General features: G+C 44.2%; 1 long non-coding RNA gene across 1 annotated transcript in view; it reads left to right on the top strand.

Annotated features, from left to right (window-relative positions):
- The first annotated feature begins 8,204 nt into the window (after window positions 1-8,204).
- The window catches only part of LOC143831091 (uncharacterized), a 53,722-nt gene continuing 45,051 nt past the window's right edge, over window positions 8,205-16,875 (top strand). The window contains exons 1-3 of the long non-coding RNA XR_013228705.1: window positions 8,205-8,444; window positions 13,448-13,669; window positions 15,456-15,536. This is a non-coding gene — a long non-coding RNA (uncharacterized LOC143831091). The remainder of the gene's footprint in view (window positions 8,445-13,447; window positions 13,670-15,455; window positions 15,537-16,875) is intronic.

The following is a 16,875-nucleotide window of genomic DNA, read 5'->3' as shown; positions in this document are numbered from 1 at the left end:
CATATCAGTTCCCTGAATGCTCCGAGGCTGTTCCATTCACCAGTGCCAATGCCAATGGGTAACAACCGATGAACTAACAAGCAGTTAAGGCCTGAAGGCTCTGGCAGGTCTTGAAGCGACATCCCATGCAATCTGGTTAAAACTTTCCACCTCTTTGCCAAAGCCCTTGGCAACAGCTCCTCTGGAATGGAATCCATCACCACTTTTCTCCTGATTGACAGTAGAGAAAAAATTCTTCCATAGATGACTGAAGATTATTGAGCTGTTATATAGCACATTCTGATGCTGCTTGAGAATATTTTTAAAAGTCTAATTACATATATTTCTTTTAACTAAAAATGATGCCATTTGAGATCCCTATCCTACGCTTGTTCTATACAATTCAGTCGTATAAAAATGTATATCCAAGTACACAACTTATAAGCAGAGGAATATAGTGTTAATGTTTCCCACTTAGAATAATTCCACCTGAATTTATGCCTGCAGCAACTTCTGTTTTGCTTCTCTTGTGTTCAGACATTCCTCCCAAATTAATTACTTCCTGTTTACAAAGGGTTTCCTTTCTGCCATTGAGGCTGGTTATGGCTATGGCAGAATTCCCTAAACAACGAATGAAGATGGTAAAAATTATTCTTGTCTTAAAAATGTGGTAGATTCAAGTGGGTAGCCATGTTGGTCTGAAGCAGCACAACAAACTAAATCAGAGTCCAGTGGCACCTTTAAGACCAACAAAGATTTGTTCAAGGCATGAGCTTTCGAGTGCAAGCACTCTTCCTCAGAAAATGTGGTGTTAGGGATAGAATCTTAGACTACAAACGAAGACACCCAGGTTTGCCGTACTTGCCTCACAGCATTGCTGTGAAGATAATTGGAAGCCGAATGTCTGTTCTAGGCAAATTAGTAGAAACTCTAATCAAAAGCAGAATTGTTAGGCAACTAGAGGAACAAAGCCTGCTGAGCGGAAATCAGCATGGCTTTTGCAAGGGTAAACACCTGCCTCACCAAGCTTCTGGAATTCTTTTTTAAAACAAACCAGTGTGTAGACCTTATATACCTGGACTTTCAAAAGGCCAAATACCTCACCAAAGATTCCGGAGTAAATTTAGCAGCCATGGGGTAAGATGATGGGCTCTCCTATGCAGAGAACTGATTAAATGATAGGAAGCGAAGAGTAGGAACTTATAGATAGTTCTCACAATGGAGAGAAGTAAGCAGCAGGATCCCACCAGAATCAATATTGGAACCAGTACTATTTAATTGGTTCATCAGTGATCTGGAACTAGGGGTGAGAAGTGTTCTGGTCAGATGTGCAGATTACATCAAATGATTCAGGATGCTGAAAACCAGGGGTGACTGTGAAGAGCTCCAAGAGGAGTTCTACAAACTGGGTGAGTGGGTAACAGTGGGGTAAATGAAGTTCAGTGTTGGTAAGTGTAAGGTGATGCACAATGGGTGATACCAGCTTCAGGTATAGGCTAATGGGGTCTAAACTTGCTGAGACTGGAAAGGAAAACAGAGTTTAGGATCTTAGTGGCTAGCTCAATGAATGTCAACCCAGAGGCAAACTCTGTGTTAGAGATGATTAGGAAAGGGACTGAGAATAAAACTGTCGACATTATAATGCTCCTGTATAGCTCTATGGTGAGGTCTCATTTAGACTATTGTGTACAGTTCTCTAGCCACTTTCTCTCAAATGCTGAAGAGCTGGCAAAACTACAGAGGAAATCCCAAGTTGATGAATGGGTAGAGCAACTTCCTTATGAAGAAAGGCTGAAGAGTCTGGGGCTTTTCAATTTAGAAAAGAGAAAACTACGTGTACCAAGAGACTCACTTAAGATGAGGCTGGAGGGGATGTTGGGGAGCTATCTCATCAATGGCGGCCAGCATTCTATCATGCCAATCGCTGACTGGATCATTTAGAGAAGTGCTGGGAGGCATTGGGTCCCGCAGAGCATTCAGGATTCCAAATGGATCCATAAGACTCTGTGGGGGAGCTGAAATTTGCTTGACGCCCACCTGAGGAGGGGGTGGTATCTTTAGCTGTGTCTTCAGGGTGGCACAGCATTTGCCGTGACCAGATCCACATTCAAACCCACGCCAAAAATGAGATCCAGGGTGTGGCCTGCTTAATGGGTGGGGCCAACAACAAATTGAGAGAGCCCTAATGTCACCACGGCCAACACCAAGTCCAGACCATTTCTAGAGGATGGCAGCTCAGCATGGACATTAAAGTCCCCCAGAATTAATAGTCTGGGGAACTGTAGTGTCCAGGCTGCCCCCGCCTCCAGCAGGGCTGGCAGAGTATCTGAGATGAATTGGGCATGCAGTACACCAACTAGATGACCATGTTCTCGAATGATCCTCACCCGAGGCCAACACATTCAGTACCTGAGATTGATGGTGCAGGAAGGGCCCTGAAAGAGAAATCCTTTTGGATTATAGTGTTGGCCACAGGAATAAATACCATTCAAGGCGGATTAGATAGATTTATGGAGGACAAATCTATCCACGACTACTAGTCATAGTGACTGAGAGGAACCTCCACATTCAGAGGCACTAAATCTCTGAATCCCAGAGCCAGGGAGCAATATCGGGCAAAGGCCGAACTGAATGGCCACCATATGAGACAAGGATGCAGGATTAGAAGGACTATTGGTCTAAGCCAAAAGGGCTCTTCTTACATTCTTATATGCTTTCATCAGCTTCATGTGGAGACACAGATGTGCTTCACCAGCCTGTTATCTTTGCAGCCATGAGCATTGATGCAGCAGTTCTGTTGTTGTCACCATCATTGTTCAGATGTGCAGAGGCCAAGGTGCGTTACATAGGAGCTGTGAAAACAGTCCCCCAATGACAATTTGTAATTTTCCTCAGATGCAATCTCAGCTGTGTGAGGGAAGGCATTAGGGTATAGTCTGATGTTGTCAGAAGCTAAGCAGGGTCAGTACTAGAGACCTCCAAAGAAGACTCTGCAGAGGAAAGCAATGGCCAACCACTTCTGCTTCTCATTTGCCTTGGACATCCCTTGCTGAGGTGGTCGTAAGTCAGCTGAAACCCGTCAGCATTTCACACACACACACAGTCTTAGTGGCTGTGATCAGAAACAGAAGAGCCAGAAGGGGGGACCTCTTAATATTTTCCTTTCAAGCCATTTGTCTGTTCAACCCAGTCATTTGAGAAAAGATGAAGACCCCTTTTCTTTCTCCCCCTTGGGGTGGCGCCCTCTAGCGTTTTCATGGCAGACTCAATACTGGGTGGTTTGCCAGTGCCTTCCCCAGTCATTACCGTTTACCCCCCAGCAAGCTGGGTACTCATTTTACCGACCTCAGAAGGATGGAAGGCTGAGTCAACCTTGAGCCGGCTGCTGGGATTGAACTCCCAGCCTCATGGGCAGATCTTCAGACTGCATGTCTGCTGCCCTACCACTCTGCACCACAAGAGGCTCAGAATCTGAATATGCTTTCTCCCCCATGGGCAGCAAAGCAGCAGGCGGAGGGGTGGAATATGAGAAATCTAAAAATTGGAATTGAATTGGGTTAAGCAGCCCCTCCCCATAGGAGTCCTCCAGTCATAGTGATCGTCCCCCCACAGCTGTTTTTCTGTTTTAAGCTGGAAGACTATTTATGTGTCAATGTAATGCCAGATTAGACCCTCAGTAGTATGCTAGATTGGCATATAGGGCACTATCAACTACATTTATACAATCATCTGTTCTCCTCAAAGGAGAAACAGAGCTGCCCTCCAACCTTTCCTGATAAATTAAAGAGGCTCCTGTTTAAGTAGAGTTAAATCAGACGGTTTATTCCCTAGAGCACAATTGTATTAAAATGTTTTCATTAAATGACTCACAAAATGAGCATTTTGAAAGAGTCTCTCTTTCCAGGGGCAACCACTTTCTTCTCTATTTGGCAGGGAACGTATCTCTGTGAGGGGTGGGGGGAGGCATTGTGTTTAACTCGTGTAGATTTTTTCATTTTTGGGTGCTCCATAAACTTTCATTCAAGTGCATGCTTGTTCCCACCACCCCAACATCCATTCCACAAAAAAACACCTTCTAAAACTGGGACTTGATTTTCTCAGCTTCATGATCAGTTGATAAAAGGTAGGCTGTCAAGATATTTTAATATAGGCTGGCTTATCTTTGGGGTTGTTGATGAAGGAAATTAATGGAAAAAATTGGCAAACAGAATCTTAAAAGAAAATCCAGGTTAGTTCGGCTCTAATATATGTACATATTACATTTAAGGGTTTGATTCTCCACTCCTCTTTCACATGCAGCCAGCTAGGTGACCTTGAGCTAGTCACAGTTCTCTCAGAGCTCTCTCAGCCTCACCTACCTTACAGGGTGTTTGTTGCGGGGAGAGGCAGGTTAGGCAATTGCAAGCCAGTTTGAGACACCATCAAGTAGTAAAAAGTGGGGTACAAAAAACCCCAGCTCTTCACTGCATGACCGATAGTAAGTTGTGCTGACTGTTTTGTGGCTCCTTTCACCTCCTGCAGCAGCCATTTTGTGGAAGTCATTTTGTGGTTGCATTAACCAGACCACGTCCGAATTCCAAAGATGCCCAGTGGTCCAGAAGGGCTCTGATTATGCTTAAAGCATGGGTGTACTTTGAGTAAAGAATAACATTGTGAATTGTCCTTTATAATGTTTATATATTGCATTACATGGCACATATGGCCCAACCCAAGAAAGTGACATGTATGTCAGACCCAGCCCTCATCACAAATTAGTTTGACACTGCTGGACCAGACCTTCAGGTTCTGCTTTGCAGTTCTTTGCTTGCTTACTCTGCACCATTTGATTCATTTCAGAGCCTTTTCTCATGTCTGCCAGCAGCCTCGTTTTTATTTATGTATCTATGCATTTAAGGAATTTGCTCAGCTGAGAAATCAAAACATTTTATGCAGCATTCTCAATATCTTTTGATAGCTATTTCCACACCTCCTCCTCAATGCCTTTTTCTAGTTCTTTGACTCATTTCCTTGCAGCTACTAATCATGTGCTACTAAAATATCTGTCTCATAGATAGCAAAAGCATGAAGGGAGGAGAAGAAAGATACAAATGCCAAACATGCAGTGCAGAAAGCGCTTCTCAGTTATTCCTGCCCTTCTCCCACCCCCTATCAGCCTCACATAGGGCTGGGCTTCAAAAGTAGTTTTGTAACATGGGAGAGGCAACTATCTTTTGAGAAGAAGAGAGGGGAAGTGCTTTACAATATCAATGATTCACTCTTGGAAAAGGTCACATCACATCAGAATTGCAAGATGTCATAATCCCAGGGCTGGTTTATCCATGTAGCATGTGCTACAGGCCCCGCTCTTCCAGGGGCCCCGCACAGTACCTTCCCACATGGATCAGGGCCATAGCCTCTCTCCTCCCCGCTTTTTCCTCTTTAAGGACATTTGGAGTGACACCCGTTTCCATGAGGGGGGGATCTCTTCTGCCCCCAGACTGGCTGCTCCTGTTGCAGTTGTGCTTTGCTAGGGCCCCACAGATCCTTAAAATGCCTCTTGTGCTACAGCCCACACAAATCCTTAAAATATTCCTGCATAATCTCACTATACTGCATTGGTCAGAACACACTTGGAGTACTGAGTGCAGTTCTGGATACCTCACTGCAAAAGGGATGTGTAACCTTCACATAAAATTGAGAGGATGCAGAGGAGAGTGACAAGGATGGGGACCCAGCCAATGAGGAAAGGCTGAGGGACCTGGGAATATTCATCCTGGAGAAGAGGAGATACGGCCCCTTGCCACTCTATGATTCCCTGATTCTTCTGCAGTTCTATTATCCGTGTCAGCTTTTACAAAACAGCCCTTGCTTTCATGTGTCACATGCCACAGCACCAAACCTTGGCACATTAGATTGATTGTTTCTTTTCCAAGGATTGGAAAGGGGCATTCTCCTTGTGAGGAGTCTGCATCTATCCAGCTCTGCCCATGCTGTCATAAGGTGCTGCTTATTCCCAGAAGAATCCAAGAACCAAAAAACACTGGGAATCACTGGGGCCAACACTGCACCTCTCACAGACCAACAAGCAGGAGCACTTGCACACTGTGTAGTCCATGAAGTCTAGATAGGCATCCAATGTGCACGGAACAGCTGTTGACAGAAAGAACAAAGCGAGGCCTGTCCTTTGCAGCAGAATATGAGTCTGATAACATTTCGTGGAACACTCTGCCCGGTGGAGCAATCTACCAGACAAGATCAGAGCCCTGCGGGACCTTATTCCGTTCCACAGGGCTTGTCAAACGGAGCTGTTCCACCGGGCCTATGGTTGAGGCCAAAATAACATCTGAATGTGCTGGTTGCCCTGCCAGAAATCCATCAAATTAAACTAAATTTACTCGAGCTCAAGGATCTTATGACCCTCCCCCTGCCCCTTCTTGCAGAATAAACACACGTGGGTAATAGTTTAATGTTTTTAATTAAGTAATTTAACTAGATGTTCTATTGTATTTTTACCCAGGGAATGCATTTTGGTTTATCGTAACCCGCCTTGTGTTGCTAGAGAGAGGGTGGGTGATGAATACTTATATGAATACATAAATATAAATTGAAGCCGTTAAATAAGGAAAGTATTGGGGAGGGAAAACACTTAACAATAAAACTAGGCTTGTTGCTGCTGCTGCTGCTGCTGTGTGCCCTTTCTCTTTCTTCCTTGCTTCTAACAACACAAGCAGTACATGACAGCTCATTGCATGGTTCGTGTCTCCTTTCTTACCAAACAGTATTGAGAGGGGAGAGGTGACAGCTCAGTATAACATCTGGATCTTTTGCTTCATGTCCCTGCCTGTTCTAGGACCTGGCAAGCTGGAAGCATCCTTTGGAGCTAAGGTTTGAGGGTCGGCTTGCCTGCTGGCAAGAGCTGTTGCCTAACAATTACTCAGAACAGCTGGGATTTTTTTTAAAAATCTAGCTACATCATCAACATGACTACAGCACTTCAGAGACCAGAAGTGACAAAGAGGAGTTTACAGCAGTTCCTAGAGCTACCTTTTACCCCTTCCAGGTAGTACCTGGAAGTGATGTAGTGACAGTGGCAACGTTACACCTACCCCTCCTCCCTTGTCCCTGGCCCCTATTGGAATATGCAAGATCTGCATAATTGAACAGAATAAAAAGAGTGTCCTGCAGGAGGCATCAGATGAGACTTGTAGTTAGCATAGAATAGGAATTTCCTGATGATTTTTAAATCCTCTCCTCATGTTCTCTGATTGGCCCAACATGGGACTTCCTACCCCTCAGAGCACATTTCCTTCCTGCTTGCCTCCAGAACAGCAGTTGAACAGAAGAATGAATGCAGACAACAATTAGAACAGTTAGTTAGATCTTTATCTTCTTTCCATTCACATTTGTTTCTCTTCTAAAGAACAGCTATTTTATTCTTTAAGCAGCCTGCTACTCCACATCTTTGCATATTTAGACTTTGCCAACAGCCCCAACCCTCCTTACAGGGGCCAAGTAATCCTATTTCAAGGATAGGCCCTTTGAGTGAGGCATTAGGCTCTGGGTCTTAGGGGAGTCTGGTGGTGCCAGGTATGCTGTGGGACCTATGATTTTCCCTTGGGTTAGTCCTTTGTCTTGGCCTGGTCCTGCTCAGATGAGGACTGTGATCCTAGGTCTGGCTCAGGAGAGGTCTTGATTACACCTACACACACACACACACACACACCCCAGTGTTTTTGTCAGGTTTTTTAAAATCATCTGTAGAAATAGAACTATAGTGTCCTAACACTGTAGTGATAGACCTATTACTGTTTTTGTTTTGTTTCAGAAAGGCAAAAGCATACCAGAGTGGGGAGAAGGGTAGACATAGGATATAGTATAGGGGAAGTAGCTGCACATCTCTTTGCATTCACAGAAGTCATCAGAGCAAACAGGGAATTGTCCTTGTGTCAAAGCAACCTAAGAGCACATGTTTGGTCTCACTCAATTGAGCCTCAGCCCCAACATACGAAATCTGGAATGGTATCCCTGTTTCCAGTCATCAGTCTTCTTTTCCCTAGACCTAAATTAGCCCCAAACTATGGAATTTTCCAAATAGATTTTAAAAGTTCTTATCATGCAACTCCAGTCTTTGACTGTGGAATCTTCATAAGACTATTCTGTGTTTAAGCATATTTAATTAAAAAAAAATCCCTGTTGGAAGTGGCTTCCAGCTCCAAAGAATTCAGCGTCATTTTGGTATGCAAAGAACTACCGATGCATTTTTCGGTATTAAGCAAAGAGCCCTCAAAATGCCAGCAAAACGACACTTCCACATTTGGGCATTAGTGGACTGGAGACGGAGGAGCCAAAGTAGGGAGAATAATGCAATGCTCGAAGTACAAGCCTGTGTACTCAGTGCATATGAATGAAATGCCTGCGAATGGAAGCGGCTTTCCCTGCTGGAAACTCTGGGAGCCAGCCATCAGGAGTCACAGAAACCATAATAGGTATGCGACTCTTCTGCTTTCCATATTTGTGGTATGTTGCTCGCTGGCCTGTTCAAAGCCTCGGGCAGCTGTGTTAGCAGTAGCATGTTACATCTGGTGACTGGCTTGCTAATAATAAGCCTGCAATGGCAGTAACATTAAAAACATCCATATTACTTTCTTAGATTGTGGAAACCACAGTCGGGTTGCTTCTGAGATGGTATAGGCATTTCTCCAATTTATCAATGTGAGTTCCTTTAAGAGCTTACTCTTATGGGCCGGAATATGCCTCTGAGCTCCCTGGCTCTGCAGTATCCTGTTCCGATTTGTGAACATCAACATTTGGGAATGAATGCAGCATTTTTTGCAGCCTGTTTATGCCATTGTGTGTGTATATAAAGAGTTGTCAGGTTGTAGTCAATTTATGGCAACCCCACAGGGGTCTTGCTTAATGGGCTTTTCCTTTGGAAGAAGAGCCACTTAAATTGGAGGAGGCCCCATAGGCTGGAGGGAGGCTCCAAAGTTTGTTCAGTCTATAGAGTTGCCAGATTTTGGTGGTGGAGCCTGAGGGGGCCGGGGATTTCAGTGGGAACAAATGCCACATAGTCCCCTTCCATAGCAGCCATTTTCTCCAGGTGAATGGATCCCTGTTGCATGGTAACCAGCTGTAACTCTGTAAATGTCAAACACCCTCTCCTCCCCTCTTCACTGAAATATCAGTCAATTTACATACATCTAGGAAGAATATTGGCTTGGCCTGGGCACTACCTCTATTTACACACTATGAACTTGCTAGCCTTGACCTGGATAGCCCCTGCCGACAATATCTTGTCAGATCTCAGAAGCTAAGCAGGATCCTGACTAGTATTTGGATGGGGGTCCACCAAGGAATACCGGGTCGCAACACAGAAGCAGGCAATGGCAAACCACCTCTGAATGTCCGTTGCCTTGAAAACTGTGCAGGGTTGCCATAAGTTGGTGGTTCCTGGATGGCACTTTCCGCCACCACCAAGAACTTGCTGAAAGCTTGTGCACCCAAAAAGACAATTAGACCCTCATTGGAGAAACAATGGGGGAGGCATTCAGCCACAAACACTGCCTGGTTGGTTGCAGGGGAATGGACTGAGCCAAACAGAGATTCAGCCCCTTGCCCTGCTTGGCAAGTGTGCATTGCAACCCATGTACACACTGTCCAATTAAAGGGGGGAGAGGTGGTGGGAGAAAGGCCACCAGGCTGTGCCAATGAAGCTGACACATCCTGCAGCTCCTCAGGGCTGGTCGAAGCTGTGGAATTTGAAATGTGTATCTGCGGCTGCCATAAATGTCACCGCACTGCTCTGTACAGCCCTGCCGTCGAGGCGTGAAACTGTTCCAGCTGCTTTTCAGATGATATATAAGAGCACCGATCATGATGCTGATAAAGGAACGATTAACAGAGCTACTGTTTGGTTTGCACTGTGATGCTCAAAGAACATGCTGTGCTTGGCAACGCTGGAGGGAATAGGAGGGAATGCAAATTAAGTGTATAATTTCAGCATGGCATGGGTAATATATCAGTTATGTCTGAGATAATAAGCAATACATTTGGGGGGTGGGGGTGGAGACACCAGAAAGTTAATCACTGTTGCTGTTATCAAAGCAGAGTATTTGCAGGGAAAATTGGAATGATGACTGCCTACACCTACCAGTGTAGTATTTCAACAAGACAGGAGGGGCGGAACAAAACAGTACCTGAAATAAGTACTAGAAGACATCCGGGTTTCTTCAGTAGGGAGAATAATTCTTCATGCTTTGCTCATTGCTAGTGTGAAAGCAGGGGCTTTCAAAATGAGAATGGAGGGTGGATATTCTCCACGCATTCTCCTTGCCCTTGCCATTCCCCACCCTGCCACTGGTGGGCTGTTTGCCAAGGGGTTTATCTTAAATTGGTGGTGGGTATATTGCCTGCCCTGACCATGATGGTCTAAGCCAGAGATGGCCAAACTGTGACTCTCCAGGTGTCCATGGATTATAATTACCATGAGCTCCTGCCACCCCAGTGGAGGCTGACCCGATCTCATCAGATTTTAGAGGCTAATAGGGTTGGATGGGAGAATACCAAGGAAGTCCAGGGTTCCTACACAGAGGCAGGAAATGACAAGCCACCTCTAGATGTCTCCTGCATATAAAACCCTACGGGATTGCCATAACGCGGCTGTGACTTGAAGACACTTACCACCACCATATATTGCTATGTTGTATGAATGCCAAAGAGCCTCTTGTGGCGCAAGGTGGTAAGGCAGCAGACATGCAGTCTGAAGCTCTGTCCATGAGGCTGGGAGTTCAACCCCAGCAGCCGGCTCAAGGTTGACTCAGCCTTCCATCCTTCCGAGGTCGGTAAAATGAGTACCCAGCTTGCTGCTGGGGGGTAAACAGTAATGACTGGGGAAGGCACTGGCAAACCGCCCCATATTGAGTCTGCCATGAAAACGCTAGAGGGCGTCACCCTAAGGGTCAGACATGACCCGGTTGCACTGGGGATTCCTTTACCTTTACCTTATGAATGCCAAGTCAAGTCAAGTTGATTTATATGGTCACAGACCACAATGCAGGTAAAACTTAAAAACTTTTAGACAATGTACAAAATTTAAAAATGCATTGAAATTAGCTAAAAGGACACGGTGATTGGTGGTTTTAAGTGGCAGGCTTGAATCACGTGGGTGCAGAATGTCGCTATCTGGAGAGAAACTTGAGGTTTTTCATCCTTGAGTAATTCTTTGGACCAATCTGCTCCTGCCTGGCGTGGCTTCATGTCTAGAAGTGGCTGAATAGGCTTGCTGCAGGCTGTGGCGTGCAAAGGGCAGTGGAAGAAGAGGTGTTCCAGGGTTTCCCCCTCCCTCATGTATGGACGCTATAGTGATATACTGGTTTAAAAAGCCAACCAGCTGGTTGTGATGGGAAATGATAGGTGCAAGAGAAATTGAGAAGGAAAAGGCGCTAGATGCGGGCAGGGAGTTATGGAAATTTCCAGTTTTCCATCTGCATTGTCTCCAAACATGCTTTGACTACAGTGTTTCAGGAAAGGTCATACTCAAGCAAGTGGGCGAGTTCATGATGGTGCCACATGGAAGCCACAAAAACCTCTGCTCCCATTTTAGGGGAGCATGGAGCAAAAATTCCATACAGAAGCAACTGCTGTCATTATCAAGAGAAGGAGTCTATTGTATGAGTGGGGTTTCCCCTGCATCTCAACGTAGGGCAGGCCCATTGGTAAACCTTACAGAATGAAAACTCCTACCTTATGGCAGTTACTGAGAAGTGGAGTCATAGTGAATAGGTCAGAGTCATCCTTCAAATGCTTGAGTATTTTTAAATGGTCATGACCAATGTCCAGGTATTTGTACCTGTATATATTCTGTATACCTAAGAATTTCCTGCTTACATAAATATTTCATTTACTACATCACTATTTACATTATACTGTAAACCTCCTGATCCGCTCTTATCCTGTGCTAAAATGAAGATTGCTGTTTGCACCTCATTTTAAAGTCTGGACTCCGACCTAGCTTCAGTGGAGAATTTCTGCAAATGAAAGAGGAGGATTTCCACTCATCCCCCTCCTGCTTCAGATCCCCATCTCTACCCTCATGCTGTTCCCAGGAGTCCCCTGTCCCCCCAGGAATAACATGAAGGGGAACATTTTAGTCTCCACTGGGGGGGGATGGTAACAAAGTTTTACTCTGCTGAGAGAAATCCCTTCCACTGGTTGAAATTCCCTCATGGATTCAAGCCATTATACCCCTTCCCCTGGATCTTAAGCCACAAGGGTCTTCAAAGTGCTTAAGAGGAATAAATAATCATTTAGACATACAGATGTTTGCCTAAAATTACTTATATCTACTAGCATCCTGACTAACTGTGAAAATGTGATGCCATTAGCTTATCACAGCAAGTGATTCCTCTTACCATTACCAAAGGTAATTACGAAGGTTTAACATTGCAGTGCTAAACCATTTGCAGGAATCAAGTGAAAATGGGGTTCTGTTGTAGTTTCCTTTCTCTCTCTCTCTTTTTTTCTTAATGGATGGAAGGGAAGTCCAAACACATTCAGATCCAGGAGGTTTCATAGAAATGAATTCAAGATGTCCTTATTCTATTTTAAAGGTAAAGGTAAAGGTATCCCCTGTGCAAGCACCGAGTCATGTCTGACCCTTGGGGTGACGCCCTCTGGCGTTTTCATGGCAGACTCAATACGGGGTGGTTTGCCAGTGCCTTCTATTCTATTTTAGGAATGTCCTTTTTAGAGCCGATTGTGATATAATGATGAACATCTAAAGTTTTTGGAAGATGAATACTTCAGGAATATTTGCCCCTCCCCAGTCATACTATCACAGGGAATTCAACTTTTAAGAGCACATCTTTATTACCAATGAAGTGTTGGGTCCTTGCCTTGACGGGTGAGACTTATTGCTTGAGGATGGGGGCTCTTCTGCTTGAGACTTTTCAGGAAGCAGAATACAGCGTACTTACGAAAAATGATCTGTATGAACATAATTACAGAATTCTGGCAGAGGACTTGAAGAACAGTGCTCCCAAGTGAACATTTCCTGGAAGGATAGTATAGCTGTTATTCCTCTGTGTGTATTTGTGTTTCATCAAAATGACTTTTTTTTTAGCTTTAACTTTATATGCGGACCTGTCCCCCCCGAGAAAAAGTTTGAAAAAAGTGATGTTGAGACTTAATGGGTTAAATAAACATGTGACTAGCCAAAGTAATCCACAGTAAATGTAGGCCTTCTTCGTATTTCATTATTTTGCTATGTAAAACAAGTATAATTTCTGGCTCTGTGGTTTTCTGGGGGAGAGACGTTACAGTGTAGAGAACTGGAGCAGTGTTATTTTAGGATTCTTTTACTATATAAATTATTGTAAAAAGAGATTTTAAAAGGCTCCGTTACAAATGAATAATATTTGGATTGCGGCTTTAAAAAAATGTGAAGTAAATTTTCTTAGGGCTTTAGTCCTGATGTATCTTCTGTTTTCAGGGATGCTGTCTACTGAGCTGGATTCTATGTATTTCCCGTGAAAAATGCATGCAAAATTTGATTATTCCCACCTTGACTTTCTGCCTGAAGCATCTACTGAGACTATTCTTAATGTAAGATCTAAATGAAGACACGTTTTGGGAGGATTGTGGACATGTATAAAGACCTGAACCTGCTACATGTGATGCCGAAAGATAATCTGGATTGCCACAGCGCCAAAAGGTATGTTTAAAGTTATGTTGAATTTAAACAAAACCACATTTTTGAGAATGAAAACAGTGTTGAATGTAACAATGGTAATAACAATGGTTTTGATTTGAATCACTGCTTGGTGCAAAGTTAGAGACTATCCCCATACAGTCCCCATACAGAAAGATCCACATGGTAAGGTCCTCTAGGACAGGGGGAGTTAACTTGTGGCCCTCCAGATGTCCATGGACTTGCCAGCAATTGCTGGCAAGGGCTCATGGGAATTGTAGTCCATGGACATCTGGAGGACCACAGGTTGACTACTCCTGCTCTAGGATACCAGCCAATGAGCTCACAGGGGGAGGAGGGGAAGAGAGAAGAAAAAGATCTGCGATGATGCTTCCTTATCTTGTTTCTCTGTGTATTTGGGAGTCAGCCAAGAGCTTTAGATCCCTTAAGACATGTTCTTTCTTGGCCAAAAGAGAGTAGAGAGAAAGAAGTACCATCTTTCTTTCATATATAGTGCCAAAGCCTCACCCCCACCAGGTGTTACATCCAGAGCTACTAGAAATTCCATACCAGTTTGAAGAGGTTTGTGTGAGTGCAGGCATCATGGCCTGTTATATAAAATTTTTTGCCTAACCACACAGCATAACAACACCAGGTTGTGAAAAATAGGTAATACTTTCTGAATGTGTGTTCTGTCTATTTAATGTATGTTTGACATTTGAGGAAGGCTGTAGAGGCCAAAACATGTCTGGTTTCATGTGGCTCATAGGACATATCCACTAGACCATTGAGAAACCCCTGAAACATTCTTCAGCCTTTGAGAAACCCCCAAAGTGGAGCAATCATGCAGAGTATGGTTAGGAAGTATAGTTCTGTACACACCCACACAGGGTCCTTCCCTCTCCAGACCCCTCATTGGCCATTTTGGGAGGGGGGGGCAGGTCAACTTGACCATATATGGTCATATCAACCAATAAATGTCTAACAATTAAAAAAATATATTTAAAATCATTAACCCTGGTTGAAAAAGTTAAGGGATGAACAACTCCAGATTTCTTTATGATGCTTTGGATATTGCTATTCTTTGTGTTAATTGTTAATTAGATGGTCTTCTTTTCCTAATTTAGAAGGAAGGTATTTAAAATAAATAAACAAACAAACAGGCATGAAGAGGATCCATTTGTTGGGAATGCCTGGCCTGTTTTGCATACAATATGACATTATATAATAGGGTTTCCAACTTCCAGGTTGTAGTTAGATTACATCTCCAGGTGATAGAGATCTGTTCACTCAGAGAAAATGGCTGCTTTGGAAGGGACTCTATGACTCTACGGACATTATACATGACTGAAGTCCTTCCCATCCCCAAACCCTCAAGCTTCACCCCTCAGGTGGCCAGTATTTCTGAACCTAGAGCTGGCAATCCTGTCATATAAAGATACAGAAAACTATCTCCATGTTCTCATCGCAATGCTGTGTTGGTGATTGTGAACCAAAAGCACAAATTGGCTCACTTTTGCAGTGGTTGCAGATTTGTGGCTAAGAGTTGTTTGCTTCTAGTAGCCATATCTAATTACATTGCATGAGACTGGTATAAAGCTATGTCCTATGACTTTTGTCATTCTGCAGGAGTTGCATTAACTTGCAACACAATTCGGTTTGCAGAAGAAGCCCAGAAAGTTATTTGCAAGGCCAGCTAAATTTCCACAGCTCTCTTGCTGCCAGGATGGCTGTGGAAATTTGGGAACAAACTGCCCTGAGATGACTGGCCAATCTGTAAATAATCTGTCATGTGCTCTACTCCCTAAAGCCCTGGAGATCTGTTCTTAGGAGTCTGACGTCAGCAAAGGAGAAAGGAGTGTTATTACCATTCATCGGGAAAGTGTGAGAGGTAATTTGCTTTGATTTTTAAAAAAATTCCATCTGCATTTAGTGTTCTCTGACATTATCCTACAACTCTTATTTAAAATACCCTTCATAAAAGAAAGCTCTTTCTTTTTATAGAAGACTAGAATTAAAGCCCGTTGTAGCTGTAAGTACAATGGGCGTTAACATGGCAGGAGGGTAGACTTTCCTGTCTGGAGTTCTTGGGATCACTGAACTCATGTGGTGTTTGAGGCAGAAGCTTTTGCCATCCTTGGACTCTTGGGTTCCTACCTCCAAAGCTCAAGGGACAGTTGTGACCCAGCAGTCACCAATCTCCAACTCCAAGTTCTGGAGGTGGTCTGCAGAATATTGAGATCTGCTTCCTAGGGGGGGGGAGAAGTTGGGGTGGGAACTGTATACAATGACAATTCATCTTCAGGCTCCTGGAGATGTAACACCTTGGCTGTGAGGGAGAATTCTGTGGCACAGAGGTTGCATATTTGGATAGGTGGGGTTGTGCTTGAATTGCAAATTTTCCAGGAAACATTGATTGGTTACCCTGCAGAAAAGCTGTATCTTTGGAACCCATGGAACTGCAAGGATGGCAGACAACAGTTTGGAAACAATGAGAAATGTTGTGAGGCAGTAATTGCTAATAACAATAAACAATAAATGCATAAACTTGTAAGTTTCTTTCTTTAAAGAAATATCTTAATTTATAGAAATCAAGGCCGTTGCAGCTGCAAATACAATGGCCGCTAGAATGGGGGGAGGGGGAGTGTCTTGTTTGGGGGAGGTGTCCTTGAAGTCGTGTGGCATTTGAGGCACATTCTCTTTGTGGTGCGGTGGCTGGCAGAAGGTTCTGGGCTGGTAGGGTAGAAAGTGGGTTCCAGTGAGCACAAATGGAGCATTGGAGAGAGTAGAGATGTTCAAGGTGGTGATGTGTATGGTGGTGTGGTGGTTAGAGGAGGACCTCTTGGTAGACAATGTTTCTTGTAAATATGCAGTCTGAATGTGTGAGTAGCATGCCATGTTGTGGTCCGGGGGGGGGGCATGGACGTGAAGGTCCTGGAAATGGTGTACTCATGAGAATGTGACATATAGCTGGCCATGACTGAAAAGAGGCTCTTTGAGATGGGGGCCAACCTTGCTGAGGGTCTGTCCCTGAGACTTGTTAATGGTTATAGCAAATGCAAAGCCCGGACACTAGGAAGCCCAGGCACTAGGATGCATGGTGGCTTTCCTGTGTGCTGACCCTCGTCCTCCTGCTCCTCACTTGATCTTGAGGTCCAGTGTGCTGCAGTGATGAAAGAATGGCCAACTCTAATCTCAATAGCTGTGTTTGACCCTCACTCCCCTTCCAT

Source organism: Paroedura picta, chromosome 3 (genome assembly GCF_049243985.1).
Source record: "Paroedura picta isolate Pp20150507F chromosome 3, Ppicta_v3.0, whole genome shotgun sequence".
In the NCBI taxonomy this organism is placed as follows: Eukaryota; Metazoa; Chordata; class Lepidosauria; order Squamata; family Gekkonidae; genus Paroedura; species Paroedura picta.
This window is presented reverse-complemented; position numbering and strand designations above follow the sequence as displayed.